This window comes from Lactuca virosa, chromosome 2 (assembly GCF_052849685.1).
Source record: "Lactuca virosa cultivar CGN04683 chromosome 2, Lactuca_virosa_CGN04683_v6, whole genome shotgun sequence".
Taxonomy (NCBI): domain Eukaryota; kingdom Viridiplantae; phylum Streptophyta; class Magnoliopsida; order Asterales; family Asteraceae; genus Lactuca; species Lactuca virosa.
In genome coordinates this window covers 28,837,675-28,854,084 of record NC_136427.1, presented here as the reverse complement: position 1 = coordinate 28,854,084, position 16,410 = coordinate 28,837,675, and the positions used below count along the sequence as shown (strand labels likewise).

General features: G+C 38.4%; 2 long non-coding RNA genes across 2 annotated transcripts; both read left to right on the top strand.

Annotated features, from left to right (window-relative positions):
• Nucleotides 1-249: 249 nt before the first annotated feature.
• Nucleotides 250-3,655, top strand: LOC145156287 (uncharacterized). The gene is made up of 5 exons (XR_013736588.1): nucleotides 250-889; nucleotides 1,565-1,669; nucleotides 2,621-2,679; nucleotides 2,775-2,975; nucleotides 3,429-3,655. It is a non-coding gene; the product is annotated as an uncharacterized LOC145156287 (long non-coding RNA).
• Nucleotides 3,656-3,775: 120 nt separating this feature from the next.
• Nucleotides 3,776-6,110, top strand: LOC145156286 (uncharacterized). The gene is made up of 3 exons (XR_013736587.1): nucleotides 3,776-5,592; nucleotides 5,848-5,884; nucleotides 5,982-6,110. It is a non-coding gene; the product is annotated as an uncharacterized LOC145156286 (long non-coding RNA).
• The last annotated feature ends 10,300 nt before the right edge of the window (nucleotides 6,111-16,410 follow it).

Below are 16,410 nucleotides of genomic sequence, written 5' to 3'. Positions count from 1 at the left end.
ACAAGAAAAAGACCCTTTTACGACGCGCAAACCACGACACTCATTGATTCATGTTACGCAAAAGAGAGTGACATTAAAATAGTGTAATCTCTTCAAAAAATTTAAGGATTTAGGTCACGCATTATTGCGTACCCTTAAATTAGTGTCACAAGAAAAAAAAAATTAAAAACACGGAGGGCGTTGTATCTTAAATGGGCGTCCTCCATAGGTGTCGCTTTATAATTTTAATGAAACGCGCGTTAGATACGGGGGAAACGAAATCCCCAAAATTCTGAAAACCCCCTTGTACTTCTTTTCTACCTTCTTTCTATCTTTCATCTTCTCAATCGAGAAATAGAGGGACGATCATCATCCTTTGTTTTTGATCTTCTAATTTTATGAAACGGTATACTCATTATCCTCCCGTTCCATGATTTTTGTTTGCTAAAAAGGAGGTTTAATCGGCTGATAACAAATAGGTTTAATCGGCGACGACTACTGCTGCTTCTTTCGCTCGTACTCCAACCGCCACCGCCTTCTCTTTCCGGTTGTCGGCATCCATAAAGGCAACAACATGCGTGTCATCGCCAGATTTCTTCTTTGCTCTACCCGGTTTCCCCTCTCATCACACACTTTCTTTCCCGCTTCCAACCCACTTTCCTTGAGACAAACCCACCTCCGCCCACCATCGCTAGCACGACACCGTCGACCCTCCCCAGTGTCACACCTCCTCTAGCTACTTCGTAAGAATTAGAGAGAAAAAATATTGCAGAAGAAGATACGTGGTGCACACACTGCTACCCAGTTCATGATGCGCGTTCAGTCCGATTTCACCACTGAAAAGAAGGTATCTAGGGTTTTCAATATATCTCGTTTCTAGGAATCATAACTCGATGATTGCACTGTTCAGGTTCGTCATACTTTTCTTCACCTTCCTCCGCTTTGATTGCAAATTTGTTTGAATGTTTGGAAACTGGGATTAGATTACAGCTTTTCAGTGTCCATCAAAATTAGGAAATTAGTTGATTTTGATGACAGTTGTATTGCTCTACTTAATTTTTGTCTATTTTTACTTTTCCTTTTTGTGTGTTATAGATCAACATTTTGGCTGAAAAGTCTTTATCTACCCCTCACTTAAATCTCTCTAACATAGCATACCATGAATTTAGCCATTGCCTCTTTTATCATTTCTGTTTATGTTCAGTAAAAAAAAAACCAAAAAACAAAGCTTTTGATTGATATTTCCTGTAATTTTTGTCCAAGACTTGGAATATTAGGCATACACATTTTTTAGAATTCATAATAATTAGAGAGTCCTCATATTTGGGACGTTGTGCAAATATGACTTGTACACACTATACATAATATTATACAATACTTAACACATAAAATCCCAATTATAAACTTTCAAGTGTATATCCTTTTCACACTTTTAATGTAGGATATACTTTAATTCTACTAATATTTTTTAGTCAAATCATTATCATATATTCTTCTAATTACTTCACTACTTGACACATGAAAACTCCATCAAATCATCTCATAATCTTTAATATGATCTAACTATCTTGCTGTGTGTGTGCAGATGGTGGCAGACTAAGAGCCATTATAAAGAAAGATAGCCAAAAAAATGTTGTTGAATACATGAAGTGGTCCTAAAGATTCAATACCCTTCAGATAAACATTGCAGGTTTTACCTTATCATTATTGTTTTGAAAGCTGGTTGTCATTATTGTTTTTAATATATATTGCATGTGATCAGTTTGTGAAATACCTTGCTGATAAACATTGCAGGTTTTACCTTATCATTATTATTTACTCTATATTATATATTATTTCTACTTCTTTACTCTGAGGTTATGTTATGTGATCAGACTGGTACTTCCCCTCCATCTTTCTGATACAAATGATAAATCAACTCTCACAATTGTTCACATTCAAAGTTCAAACAATATCTTCTTTCACTGGGCTTAATTATATATATATATATATATATATATATATATATATATATATATATAGATTAATTTCAAACCCCCTTAGGGAACAGTTCTTTGATTTCATTGGTTGGCTTTTGTTTTCTGTTTTTTTGTAGTTTTCTGTCTACTTTTTTGTTTACATGTGTCATCAAGTCTGTGCCCTGCCATCTACGTGTTCCTTTTGCAATATATGCTTCTGACACCCGTAGACACGTGTTTGATTTTTCAATTTTCTTACAGAGCTTGCCACCGCCTCATCTCCTTTCATCTTCTTCCGTCTCACCTTTTTTTTAAAAGAGTGAGAGGGGTCAAAATCTGGTTGGTGTTCCAGGTATTATGTATGATGAAAAGCTCATAAAACCAATAACGCCTAAAGCTGATTGCTCTTTGCACTTTCAAGATCTTTTGGTGTTGGAAAGAATTAAAAATATTTGAAAAAGTTCTTGAATACTTGGGGAAATGGAAAGAAAAAGTATACATAGGCAAATTTGTAACAAATGCATGACTAAGTGAGGAATTCATACCCTTCTCCTAACTTTTTATAAATTTCCTTCATTTGATGGAATGATGGCAATATGACATGAAATGTTAACAAAAATTTTGCATTTTTTTAGTTTAATTCATTTTTATCATGAGAAATTTTGTGTTTTTTTGTTAAGCAGATGGGACTTTTTCTTCAGGATGGAAGTGTATTGCCGAATTTGATTGGAAATGATCAAAAGTAGTGCTCAATTCCCAAACACTTTCTGTTATTATAATCTGAAAATTTTATAAAACTTGATTTTTTAACATGTTTCCTTTTTCTGAGCTTAACAGGAAGAGCTCAACTGAATGAGAGGCAAAAGATGGTAATGACATAGAGGATGATGATGAAGAAGAAGACAATGATGCAGAGGAGCCAAAAGATGATGCTGGAGATGGAGATTTCTCAGGTGAAGAAGAAGCTGGAGATGATGATGATGCTGCAAAAGACCTTCAATTACAGTACAAAGTCCTCAGCAAAAGAGGGTAGATACGGTACTCGCTATGTTTCTCCCTAAAGGCATAGTATAACCTTTTTCTTTACTGTATAAAGTTGGTTGCTTACTAAAATCAAAAAGTTGTTATAACAGGTGTCAAAATCATCAAATTTGTCACGTCTGTTTTTAATTTCGATAACCATAACGTTTTTAATTTTTTTGTATTTTGTTTCTTTTCATATGAACTTTGACCTACTAAATTTGAATTTTACCATCTAGAAATAGATAAAATTATGAAAATAGTTTCTACTTTACATTTTCCAAACAATACAGAAAAGTTGTAATTTTCTTTGTTCCAACTTTTTCTCTTAATTTGCAACTGACTAATTAGGTTGTATGCAAGAAATATAAATATATGCTTAGCATTTTATTTATTTTGTTTATACAAATTTAAAATTTTCAACATGGTAATTGTTTTGTGAAAGACCACTGATATATTTTCATGTTGCAGGGAGGAAAGGCTATTACTGAGTTGGTAAAGAAGAAGTCAACCTTGGGGACTTGGTTTGATATGCAAAAACAACTCAGGATCTTAGAAAGTTCATACGTATGTTGTTGCTGCTGGTATCAATCTACAAAATATATGAACGAATTGAGCTGGATAAAACTGATTGTTATTTGTGTCCTGGTGCAGACTAACACCAGTTACCTGTTGCTGTAAAATAAAATATAATCAGATAATACAATGATGTTATTTATACTCAATGACCGTCTGTCATGCTATTACAGGATCTGGTCATGTTTTTCTTATGTATCTGACAATTTTCTGTCTTTTCTATTTTTTTATGCAGTGAGACCATAAAAAATGTTCTTATTGCAGCTTCTATATACATTTGAAGCATAGATACCAACTTAAATATGTTTCTGAACTACCAACTGTCAATCCTAGAATCTTGCTTTCTGGCCTTGCAGGTATTTCTTAAATTATGCTTCTTCATCTTCATTACTAACTTCTTTATTATAGCTTCTACAAATGTTTTGGAAAACAAATTTGAATGGAACATGTGGCCCATGTTTCACATGTTAAATCCTTTTTACAATCTTTCTGTAAATCATTTCAAAACTACTATACTCTGGTAAATACTTTTTTAATTTACAATATCTTTGTAAAAAAAACTCCATTATTTGTCTAATAATTGGAAAACTTTGCTAAATTTAAGCCGTTTTTAGTATGTTTAGAATATAAATTTGTTTATTTGGTTATGAAAAGAATGTTATGCGTTACTGGCATCTATTCCCTGAAGAAGCAATAGAGCAGGTATGTATTTGTATGAATTTAAAAATTCTATTTTTTTTGTCTCATGTTTCTTTTAGTAAGTGCATTTGGACTATTTTATTTTGGTTGAAGGGACTAGGCTTAATGATCCTAAATCCTAATAATCTTCCGTAATTAATGAGACTAGAGTTATACTCTGAGGAAATAGTTCTCCATGAAACTTAAAATATGAATACAACATTGGCTTAATGGCTATTCTGTTGATGCGGGTTGGAACTAAAAAAAATCAATTCTTTTTACATTTCACGTCTTCCCAGTTATGTAGGTATCGCAAGATTTGTAGGGCTATTTTTAATCTGGATTTTTATTTAGACATAGACATAAATTTGGAAATCAATTTAAGAATTTAATTTTTCTTACTTTTTAATTGATAATAGATAGTGAAGAAGAGGATTGGAAAGGCCAAATCAAAGCCTTCAGAATACCATCTATTGCTGCATAAACAAAAGTTTCTCTTGCACGTTCATTTTTTTATTATTTTTTTTAAATTTTGTAATGTTTTTGGTCCTTAGATTGTTAAAGCTGTTAGTTTATTCAAAGTGACCATTTTGCCCCTGGACCAAAATTGAGAAAGCAATATAAATTGTATTAAGCGTTATTTAAAAATAAGTGAAAAGTTACCAATTTGGTCCTTGTGGGTATGCTAATTTTTTTTTTTATATTTTAGTCCAAGGGCAAAATGGTCATTTAAAAAAAATCAAAATGTCAGAGTTAGATTTAACAGCTCAAGGACCAAAGTTGTTAGAAAACATCATAATAAAGACCAAAATTGCAAAAAGCTAAACTTTTTGGATAAAAAATATAATTTACATCAGAAATGTTATGATTATTATTGTTGTTATTTTTTCAGAAACAAGCAGTGCAGGAGTCGTGGATGATTGCTCTGGATCTGAAAAAGATGCATTTATGTCATAGTATGCCAAATGCAGATGTTCATGAATTTGACCAGTTGTCCTTGAAAAGTACTTTCGGATGGGAGTCCGAGACAAGTTTTCCTAAGCTTAGTGTTCTTTTTATAACTTTATGTTACATTTTTTTTGCATATATGTAGTTTACTTTTTGTTCGGGGGTATTATTGTAAATAGGTACTTGGAGATGTGATAGAGTCTCTAGCTGGGGCGATTCTTGTGGATTCTGGATACGATAAAGATAGAGCTTTGCAGAGTATTCGGCCTCTTGATCCCTTGGTAACACCCGAGACACTGAAACTGCATCCAGTGAAATAAAAAAATCAGCCAAGCGTACTAAAACTGAGAATGGTAGAATCTCTTTCACTATAGAGGTGGTAAAAGACGATATTGTCCTTAAAAGATTCAGCTGCCTTAGAATTGCTGTCAAGGTACTTACATTTAATCAACATGTTTATATTTTGGTATTTCCATATATACTCGTTTGATCTCATAGTAGTTAATTACAATAAGTTATCATTATTCAATCTGTTTACAAAGTGTTCAATTATTATTTCATCATGAATCCTCAACTGTGTTTTTATATTTATTTATTTATTTTGGGTGTATTTACATTTTACAGTGGATTGGAGGTGTCTAAATAGCTGAAAAATCTTACATGCTTCTTGTTTTAATATTTTATTCAGGTATGGGCTGTATTGAAGCATGGATTCGTAGCAAAAGGTATTTTACTACATGTGTATTAAATTTTAATATTTTATAACATAGATTGATGATCCTTGAAGCCTTTTTGAATACTAATTTGTTGATGATGAAACAGGTATCATGTGGAAACAGAAGAAGCATAACAATAAGAAGTAGAAACAAGAAGGTATTCCTTAATATTAATGTAGTATTAGGTTAGAGTTAGGGAAAGCCTCTTAATAGCAATGTAAAATCAAATCCTCTTAATACCAATGTATTACAATTTTTTGATATTATTGTTATTGGATGAAATTGATTGTTTTGGTATATATTTGTTTCCATATTTTTGTATTATGCGTAAATGAGTATCGTAAAGACGTGTCGTAAATGTATATCGTAAATGGTTGTTGAAGTTTATGACACGCAAATGTGTATCATCTTCTTTTATGACAGGGGCTTTGATGATACGCATTGCGTGTCCTAAACGCGCGTCGTAAGGTTACGACACACAAATGTGTGTCATCTTCCTTTATGACAGGGCCTTCCTTGACACGCAATGCGTGTCGTAAACGCGCTTCGTAAATGCATGTCGTAATTGCGCGTCGTAAATGCGCGTCGTAAATAGACGACGCGCAATAGCGTGTCGTCTCTCGTTATGACAGGGCCTTTCTTGACACGCATTTGCACGTCGTCTGAGCATTGCGCGTCGTAAAAGGCTGTTTTTCTAGTATTGGATGAGTCTTTTACTCGAAGGATTATCTAATCTTTGTTGCATGTGGCTATATTCATGAGGTAGCTAGTTGACATTACTGGGAATCTTTCAGCAGCTGAGGACTGGGTGGGTTCGGGAACCTAGGAAAGCCTAGGATATGCTTCAGTGGGCTAGTAGTGAGGTTTAGTGAGACGTGGGTGCATCAGTTTGAGAAAGTGACTTGGAGGATTCGGGAGGATTGCTGAGGAAAGTATGGATAGGTGTGGAAGGTAGTAGTGGGCTCGTACTACTAAAAGTACAGGATCCATACTCGAATTGGTGAGAGTCTTGGAGAATCTGAGAAGCTTCGGGAAGGAGTTTGTGGCCCGATTTGGGGGCATAAGATGCTCCATCTGTTGCAGCTCAGCCATTGGCAAGTGAGCTATTGAGCGTGACAGGGTGTCAGACCCTGGAGGATATGACTTCCAGAGTCTGAGGATGACAGATCGGTTTGGAGCACATTGGGAAGAGAGGGTCGTGCCAGGTGCGTATAGTAGAGGGTCTCGGGAAGAGACCCAAGACTTCTGATCATCGGGTGAAAGGCCAGCAGGGTCGGAGTCAGTGCAGCACGTGCGGGAAAGTGCATAAGGGAGTTTGTCATTCCAGGGGTTTAGGCCGCTACAAGTGTGGAGGGGTCGGTCATGTCAGTAGAGATTGTTCTCAGGGGGCAAGCCAGTTTTGTTTTCACTGTGATCAGGTGGGCCACAAGAAGGACGACTGTCCGAGGAGGAGGGCAGGAGCCCTGGTAGATAGGAGTTAGGACCTGCTGTTTCAGAAAGGAGAAGTCAAGACTCCAGCAGGCGATGTTGCGGGTGTGTACCTTTGTCTTCTGTCAGTTTTATCGGCACATTATTGTGAGAATTTTGCTTTAGTTTGGAATATTGTTGTGGGTTGGGTAATAGTATCCCTGGTTTATTTCTTTGCTCATGTTGGGTTAGATCATCAAATATGGTCATATGCCAATTGCATACCGTGAATTACTAAGTAGTTAGTAAAAGGCCGTTCTCCTTTTGCTGGATCGGGATGTTCAGTGTTCTCTCGGTTCCTAGTGGAGATCGGTCAGGGGGTACTATGTGGAAGGCTTGTGGTTAGTTTCATCAAGCTAGTCCACCCGTATCGATGGGATATAGTGGTTTTATCATCTGTTCCGGTATGATCGACGATGGCCTAAGGGAGAACTTCTGGGTTCTAGCACTGTCACACCCGCGAACCAGACGACGAAAACGTCTGGGGGCTTGCGCGTGACTTCATCTTGTAATATCATCACAATTGTATATAATTGAAACAAGACAACACCATCATCATACATATCAAGATACAACTAGCATTGTTTACATCAAGTATAATATCATAAATTACATGTTCAAAATATTTAATGTATGATGATAACAAAATATAACAAAATCCACCATTTCCTGTTGACCTTTCTTCTTAACGATTCCCTGAGAATACAAGTTATTTTGAAAAATGTCAACATATATAATGTTGGTGAGTTCATAAGCATATTTGAATGAAAAGTTTTGAATTGTTTGTAAACACCAGAAAATCCGATATTTTCTGAGAATGGTTTGAACGTGATGTATCGAAATCAAGTATTAATGCATGTGTGTTTTCTGTATTTGGAATGTATAAAAAGGTAATCCATATAAAAACCCTGTATTTTCTGTAGTACGTAAAAGATATTGTTTAACGAGTATTACCCCAGAAAATCCGATATTTTTTTGTTTATAAAAGTGTTGTGGTCTCAACCCTATGACCGAATAACAGTATATGTATATTTTTTTTGTATTCACAAGATTTTATAGGTATTCTATAAAATTATGTTGGAGAGGATTTCTAAGTGATCCGTTTTAACCATACTTGATTTTTGACGAGTTCGCCTGTCGTGGCGTTCTTAGGCGCCGGTTTGATTTACGGTAAGGTTTGTCACCCTAGACTGGCCTAGTCTAAATGTAGCGAACAACTCAGGTGTGGGGTGTCACCCCGTATAGATCTATACATAAAATCTAGCTCTCGCTCCAGGAGACTCTGGTTATAACTACAGGCTACGATCATACACTCTTGAGGTGTGAATCGATAAGTCTCACTAGATCATTTATTGTTTTCACACGAGTATTAAATTACGCTATGTATAATGTTTTTGTATATATAGTTATGATTTGCAAAGCCCAGAAAATAGGTATATGAATGTATAAGGCCCAACAAACATGTAAGGGAGCAGCTATGGCCCACTAAGCTTGTGATGTATAGACTGGGCGCATTAAGCATGTTAATGGGTCACAAAGGCCCAAATTAGCATGTGATAAACACATTAGGCCCAACAAACATGTAAATGGGCCACAAAGTCCCAAATGGACATGTAATGAATATATTAGGCCCAGTATCACAAAATTTATATTTATGACCCAAATATATATTAAATATTATTTTTGGCCCATTTTTATAGAAACCGACATTTTTGGCCCAATATATATATATATATATATATATATATATATATATATATATGACATATTATTTTCGTCTTATTATTGTAAGGATTTACATTTTCAGCCAATTTTTAAATAAAATGACACTTTTCGACTCAAGTTTTATAAAAATGACATTTTCGGCCCATGATTATAAAAATTTACATTTTTATCTCACTTTTCATAGAAATTACGTTTTTGGCCCAAGTTTTTGGAAAAATTTCATTTTTAACCCATGAAACCGTAGGTTTACATTTTAGACTCAAACTTGAGTTAAATGACGATTTACTCCATAAAAATCGAGATTTTTACATTTTAGGCCCACTAAAACCGAAAAGCCCATTTTAAGGCCCAATATTAAAAAAAATTGCATTTTTGGCCCTTTTACTCCCAAGAATATCATAGAAACTCATTTTTGTATAAAACTGACTCTTTTAGTCCTTGTAAAACCGAAAGTGTCATAAAACTCTCATCTTTTTGTTTATTTGTCAAAAATGGCCATATTTCAAGATTTTGTTTCATTTTTCCAACAATCATCATATATGTACACTTTCATTCCCATGTTATGGTGTGTAAAGTGTTATAGTTTGTAAAATTCACATTCTTTTGTTATAGATTTCGAGATCTATCATATTTCATCACATAATCACAACATAAACCAAGAAAATCACACATAACATGCACTAATACATAGATCTACACATATGTACTTGTATTCTCCCCCCAAAACAAAGTAAAACCGAAAACAAGGGGGTATGAACTCACCTTGAGGTTTGGATTCGTTTTTGATGAAGAATGAAGTGATGATTTCAGCCCTAGCAAGCTCCTTGAGGGGGTTTTCGAACTCTATGAAGCTTAAGAGTATAAATCATGAAATATTATGGGTTAAGAATAGATTTTTTTTGAAGAAATCAAGAAGCTAAACCATAGATCCAAGTGAGAACTTACCAAAGATGATGATCTTGGTGAAAAGCCTTCTTGGAAATACCCACAAGTCTCGAAAAATTTCTTAGTCAAAATGCTAGTTGTGACATCATCCCCCCGTTAGAGGGAATTTCGTCCCGACATTCTTTTGAAAGATGGATTCAAGAACGAGAGAATAGATGAGGGTAATTCTGCTTCATCTGGTCTTCGCGTTCCCATGTGACTTCCGGTCCACGCTTGGCGTTCCATTGAACCTTCACAATCGGAATGCGGCTCTGCTTCGTACGCTTCACTTCCCTATCCAATATCTCGACTGGTTCTTCGACGAACAGGAGATTCTCGTTTATCTCGATCTCTTCCAAAGGAATGACAAGAGTTTCATCTGGTAAACACTTTTTCAAATTCAAGACGTGGAACACGGGGTGTACATTGTCGAGCTCTGAAGGTAGCTGCAACTTATAGGCTACCGGACCAATTCAAGCAAGAATCTCGAACGGTCTGATGTACAGCGGGTTCAGTTTTCCCCATTTCCCAAAGTGAATCATTCCTTTCCAGGGAGAGACTTTCAATAGTACCCGGTCTCCGACTTGGAATTCCAGAAGCTTTCGCCGTTTGTCGGCATAACTCTTATGTCGGTATCGTGATGCTTGAAGTCGGGATTTGATTTGGATTATCTTTTCGGTCGTTTCCCAAATGATCTCTGGCCCTGTGAGAGTGCTGTCTGGTGATTGTCATTTCGCTAGTTGGGTGTCACCCACCTCAGCCCAGCATATAGGCGATCTACATTTACGACCATAAAGAGCCACAAAAGGAGCAACCTTGATGCTCGTGTGATAACTGTTGTTGTATGAGAATTCAACCAAGGGCAAGTGGGTATCCCATGACTTGCCAAAGTCAATCACACAGGCTCGTAGCATGTCCTCGAGTGTTTGTGTGGTTCGTTCACTTTGTCTATCGGTTTGAGGGTGATAAGCGGTGCTCATGTCCAATTGTGTTCCCATTGCCTTCTAAAGTGACTGCCAAAACCGTGAGGTAAACCTACTATCTCGATCCGATATAATAGACATTGACACTCCATGAAGTCTTACGATCTCCTTAATTTAGATTCGCGTCAACTTTTCCATCTTGTAAGTTTCTTTTATTGGCAGGAAATGAGCGGATTTTGTTAACCTATCGATGATTACCCAGATAGTATCCAATCCGTCTGCTGTCTTTGGTAATTTGGTCACGAAGTCCATAGTAATCCTTTCCCATTTCCACTCGGGTATCGATGGCTGTTGTAATACTCCCGAGGGCTTTTGGTATTCCACTTTCACCTTGGAGCAAGTGAGACACTTGCCCACGTAAGTGGCGATCTTTGCCTTCATATTTAGCCACCAGTAATGTTGCTTTATGTCCAGGTACATCTTATTCGAACCCGGATGGATGGAATATCGCGTCTTGTGGGCTTCGTTCATGATCATTTCTCTGAATTTTCTATGTTTAGGGACCCAGATTCTGTTCATGAAGTAATAAGCTCCGTCCTCCTTGACTTCAAAGTTCTTTTCCATCCCACGCAGCGTTTCATTTGCGACGTTCTCCGGATTCAATGCATCTGTTTAGGCTTCCTTGATTTGCGAGGTTAGGTGGGATTGGATTGTTATTGTTAAGGTTTTCACCCGACGACCTGAATATTCTTTTCTGCTCAAGGCATCGGCTACCACGTTAGCCTTACCCGGGTGGTACTTAATCTCGCATTCGTAATCATTTAGCAGCTCAACCAATCTTCGTTGCCTCATGTTTAATTCCTTCTGATTCAGAATGTGCTGGAGGCTTTTGTGGTCGGTGAAAATGGTGCACTTTGTACCGTAGAGGTAGTGCCTCCAAATCTTTAGGGTGAAGACCACCGCTCCCAGTTCGAGATCATGAGTGGTGTAATTTACTTCGTGTGTCTTTAGTTGCCTGGATGCATAGGCTATCACCTTTCCACGCTGCATGAGGACACAACCTAACCCTTGATTCGAAGCATCGTAGTAGACTACGAAATCTTCGGTTCCCTATGGTAAGGATAGCACTGGTGGACTACAAAGGGCTCGTTTCAGGGTTTGGAAGGTGGCTTCTTGCTTTTATGTCCAGTTGAAAGACTCACCTTTTTGTGTCAACGTGGTAAGGGGTTTGGCTATCTTAGAGAAATTCTGGATAAACCTCTGGTAGTAGCCTGCGAGACCCAAGAATTGAGGGATTTTTGTTGGGGTTCTCGGGAAAGCCAAGCCTTCAATGGCCTTTATCTTGGAAGGATCTATGTGAATCTCTTCCTTGGTGACTACATGACCCAAAAATTTTACATTTCGGATCCATAATTCACATTTGGAAAGCTTCGCATAAAGTCTTTCAGCTCTTAGGGTTTCCAATATTTGACGGAGATGTTGACCATGATCTTCTTTGCTTCGAGAATAAATGTGAATATCGTCGATGAAGACAATCACGAATTTATTAAGGAATGGTCGATAGATTCGATTCATGAGGTACATAAATGTAGCGGGGGCATTTGTTAGATCAAAGGGCATCACGGAAAATTCGTAATGACTGTATCGTGTTCGAAAAGCAGTTTTGGGAATATCCTCTTCCCGAACTCGAAGTTGATGATAACCGGATCTCAGTTCTATTTTAGAGAAATAACTAGCTCCTTGAAGCTGATCAAATAGATCGTCGATTCGTGGAAGTGGGTACCAAATTTTGATGGTGAGCTTGTTTAATTCTCTATAATCGATGCACATCCTGAAGGATCCGTCCTTTTTCTTGACAAACAAGACCGGAGCTCCCCAGGGTGAGAAGCTTGGGTGGATGAATCCTTTGCTCAGCAGTTTGCTTAGTTGGCTGGATAACTCCTGCATTTATGCGGGAGCTAACCTGTAGGGTGATTTGGCAATTGGTGTAGCTCTTGGTATTAGGTCGATTCGGAATTCGACCTGTCTTTCTGGGGGTATTCCCGGAAGATCTTCTGGAAATACATCCGGGAAGTCACATGCCACTGGAATGTCTTGAATGTTTACTTCTTCTTTGGTCTTATGCACCACATGAGCGAGGAATGTGTAGTTCTTCTTGTGTAGGCACTTTTGTACCTTGATGCATGAGATAAGGCGAAGATTTGCGCCAGGTTTATCACCATATATTATTAGAGTTTCGTGATTGAGGAGATGAAGGCGAACGACCTTCTCGCAACACATAATATCAGCATGGTGGGGGCTTAACCAATCCATGCCGATAATCACATCAAAACTCCTAATATTTACGGGCATCAAGTCCATTTGAAAGGAGTGATTGTTTAGTGTTAATGTGCACCCTACATAGATATCTTTGGTTGTTTCAGTTTTCCCATTAGCCATTTCCACAGTGAAGGCTTCGTTGAGCTTCTAGGGTTGTTGATTTAGTAAGTGTTTGAATTTATTACTAACGAAACTTCGCTTCGCCCCACTATCAAATAAGATGCATACGTACGAGTTATTAAGTAGGAACGTACCAGTAACAACTGTTTGGTCCTGCACTGCTTCACCCTGACCCATTGTCAACATTCTTCCTACTGCTCCTGCCCCCTGATTGTTTGCTTTTGGGCAGTTGCGTTGGAAATGGCCGGTTTCTCCACACCCATAGCAGGTGTAACTGGGCCCAACATTGTTGTTGTTGTTGTTGTGGTTGTTGTTGTTGTTGTTGTTGTTGTTGTTGTTGTTGTTGTTTGACTGTTGGTTTTGTTGTAGATATGTTCTTCAGTACCTTGCAGTGTGACCCTTTCGGTTGCAGCTTGTGCAGTGCATCTCTCTACATTCTCCCTGATGGTGAAAATTGCATTTGCTGCACTTAGGTAGGGTCCCTGAGTATTGTTTGGGATTATTTGGTGTGGATGAAGTTGTAGCATGTGGTGTGGTGGTAGCTTGAGTAGCAGCATGGACAATCACAGTTTGTTGTTTCTTTGATAATTCAGAATTTTGTTTTCCCTTCCGCTTGTTGTTTTTCCCCATCTTGTTCTCACCTTCTTTCTTAACTTCCGCTTCTCCTGTTTTGACACCCTTTTTGTTGCCATGATCGTACAATTTCTTGGCCATCCTCTTTGCACTATCATACATCTCAGAGTTTGCTGCAATTACATTCCCTTGGATTGGCGCGATTAATCCCCAGATGAATCTCTCGATCTTCTTCCCTTCAGATGTGATCATTCCGGGACACAAGAGAGACAGCTCACTAAACCTTCATATGTATGCATCGATGTCAGAGTTTTGAACTGTAAGGTTCCACAACTCTTGTTCCATTTTCTGGATTTCTCCCCTTGGACAATATTCAGCCAACAACATTTCCTAAAGCTCCTCACATGGCATCGCGTTCGCTACCGGGAGTGTCATGGCCTCTACGTGACCATTCCACCAGGATAAAGCTTGATCAACGAATGTGCAGGCCGCAAACTTGACCTTGCACCCATCCGGACATCCGTAGATTTCAAACACTGATTCCACCTTCTCTGTCCATCGTTTCAGGGTTATTACGCCTCCTATCCCATTGAAGGTTCGAGGTTTGGCGTTGGTGAAGTCCTTGTAGGTGCAGGTCCTTGTGGTTCCATGGTTTGTTCCTTGATTTGTGCTTCCGGTTCCCTGTCCGTTGCCTTCTCTGTTGTTTCCGTTACGAATCTGTGCAAGTGCTATAGTGACCGCAACGGACACTGCTGCTTGGAATACAACTGAGTTTATTTTTGGTGGGGTTGGTGTTGCGTTGTTTCCACGGTTTGGTCTTTGAGGCATCTTTCTGTCAAAAAACGGAAAGATGTTGAGTACATATCACATTCCCTGCTTAGAATGTCACAGACTCGGCGAATCGATTTATGCATCTAAGTGATTCCATGTATTAACATAAAACAAGGAAATAAAACACATGGCAGATAACAACATCACGATAAAGCATAGAGCATTTCCATTAATAATAATCTTTTTTAATACATGAAAATTTGCCAAAAGGCATACAGTACATGGGGAAACATATGAGCCGATAGCATGACAACCCTATGAGTAGTGTAATCACTTAAACATATGGTCGATGGTACATAGAATAAAACATCATAACGATAGTACGTGAACAGGTGCTAGTCGCGACGGGGTGGGTCTGGTGGTGCTGACGATGAGGTGGATGCGCCCTGAAGTCTAGCCAGGTGGCGCTCGGTATCCCAAAGCCTGGCTTCCAAAGCTTCTTGGTGCATCTGGTAGTCCCTGACTACCTCGTGCGTCATCCTCTCCGTGCGCTCCATTGCAGCTCTCATGGCCACCATTTGGCCAGCGGTCGGCTGCGCCTGCTCGCCGATGTCGTGAGTCCTCCTCACTATCACAGGCATTCCTCGATCGGCAGGTCCACCGTGACTCAGGTCGTAGTAGTCCCGGTTCATACCAAATGGGGATCGCACCCCTTGCTGGCGGCTCCATCTCCAGATGTCGTGTGCCCATGGGGGCGTAGGTCCATTGGGGCCCATCCGGTATGGGGGCACCCTGGCCATGTACGGAGCATTGATGACTTCGGACCCCGTGTCCGAGTCATCTGTGTCGCTACCCTCTGCCTCATCCTCGTCCGAGTCGGCTACCGGTTCTGCCGGTCCTTCCACGAGCTCCTCTTCATGCTCTTCTTCTGGTTCTTCCTCGGGTTCTAACCATACACCATTTCCCTGATTGGGGAAATAGGGATCTCCAGGATGATGAAATCCGGCCATAGAGTCTGCACGAGGGGTGTAAGACGTTGTAAAAAAATGTATGCATATAGTATTTCCAAAATACTCCTATAGTATTCTAATTATTTGTGTTTGATTTCCTGAGAAGTTTTGGATACTGTTGGGTTTTGAGCATTCTAACACTTCCTAAGTGTACATGCAACCCTATTAAACCTTGGATCTATGTTTGTCTAAGATACATGCAAAATATTATTTTCCAAGGTTTATAACCTATCTAGCATGGCATGGGGTACTTTTAACCATAAAAGAACTTGATGAATTACATAGCTTTTGTTGATTGTTGATTCCTTGGAGTTTGAGAGCCAAGCACCAATAATGTGAATGCCTCAAATGGAAATCACAAATCACCACAAACTTGGAAAATGTATGAGAGAGTATACTAACTCTTGATTTTGGCCACCACACTTACACACACATTAGTGTTTTTTCATGCAACATAAGCTTGTTTATATAGTGTACATGGTTAGGGTGAAACCCTAATAACCCATGTCTTTTCCTCTTCCAAGGATCCATGGGTAAAAGCTCCATGGATCATCCATGGACTTCCATATAAGCTTAGCCCATTCCCAAATGAGTGTTAGCCCACACTATATAAATATAATAGCCCATGATTTAATTAGTCTTCCTTTTAATCACTAAATTAATTCATAATTAATTCAAGATTAAAACTAATTAAGTAACATGA